Source organism: Dreissena polymorpha, unplaced genomic scaffold (genome assembly GCF_020536995.1).
Source record: "Dreissena polymorpha isolate Duluth1 unplaced genomic scaffold, UMN_Dpol_1.0 chrUn024, whole genome shotgun sequence".
Classification (NCBI taxonomy): Eukaryota; Metazoa; Mollusca; class Bivalvia; order Myida; family Dreissenidae; genus Dreissena; species Dreissena polymorpha.
The window spans coordinates 57,501-58,156 of NW_026273338.1; the positions used below are offsets into that span (position 1 = coordinate 57,501).

At 32.9% G+C, this 656-nt stretch overlaps 1 protein-coding gene across 1 annotated transcript in view; it reads right to left on the reverse strand.

The window, feature by feature from the left end:
- Nucleotides 1-31, reverse strand: part of LOC127863654 (uncharacterized) — a 19,250-nt gene extending 19,219 nt beyond the window's left edge. The window contains exon 1 of the mRNA XM_052403278.1: nucleotides 1-31. This exon is cut by the window's left edge and continues 124 nt beyond it. The gene's annotated coding sequence lies outside the window, so the exon portion shown is untranslated.
- Between the last annotated feature and the right edge of the window lie 625 nt (nucleotides 32-656).

The following is a 656-nucleotide window of genomic DNA, read 5'->3' on the forward strand; positions in this document are numbered from 1 at the left end:
AAATATTTAAAATGCTTCACAAATCCACATATACACACCGAACATTACATCAAACCTCACAAATTAATAATAATGTATATTAGTCTAGAAGAATATGTATTAATGCTGTGTTCTTTCATATCGAAGGGTTACCGTTTGAGCGCGTTTGTCCTTCAAAACCTGGTCGACATACGCATTTGGAAATATTGCTCGACGAGTAACAACAACCGCCATTTAAACAATGTTTTTGTTCGCAAGAACTTTTTGTGACTCTGAAAGGGTAGATGATATCACTTTAGTCATCATCAGACAAATGTATTTGTAGATTTAAAAAAAACGAGTATCAGTTTCAGTGTCTTCTTTCTTTTTTTAATACCTGCTTGTTGCGCTGAATACACGTCAATATTTGTACATCCTTTGTTTCCAGAAATAACGTCACCATCGGTCCTAACAGAACATTAGCATATTTGTGCCGAGAAGTCTTTATAACGATGCATAGGAAAATGGATATTTTTCAGAAATGTATGGGTTTTCCTGGCGCATATTCCAATTGCTTAACACTTCATGATGTAAATTAAAATACATTGATAAACGTTCATAAAAGATGTCATATGAATTATATAATCTCTAAATAAAACGATAGAAGAAACTTAAAACATCGAGCTCGACTTTTTTCC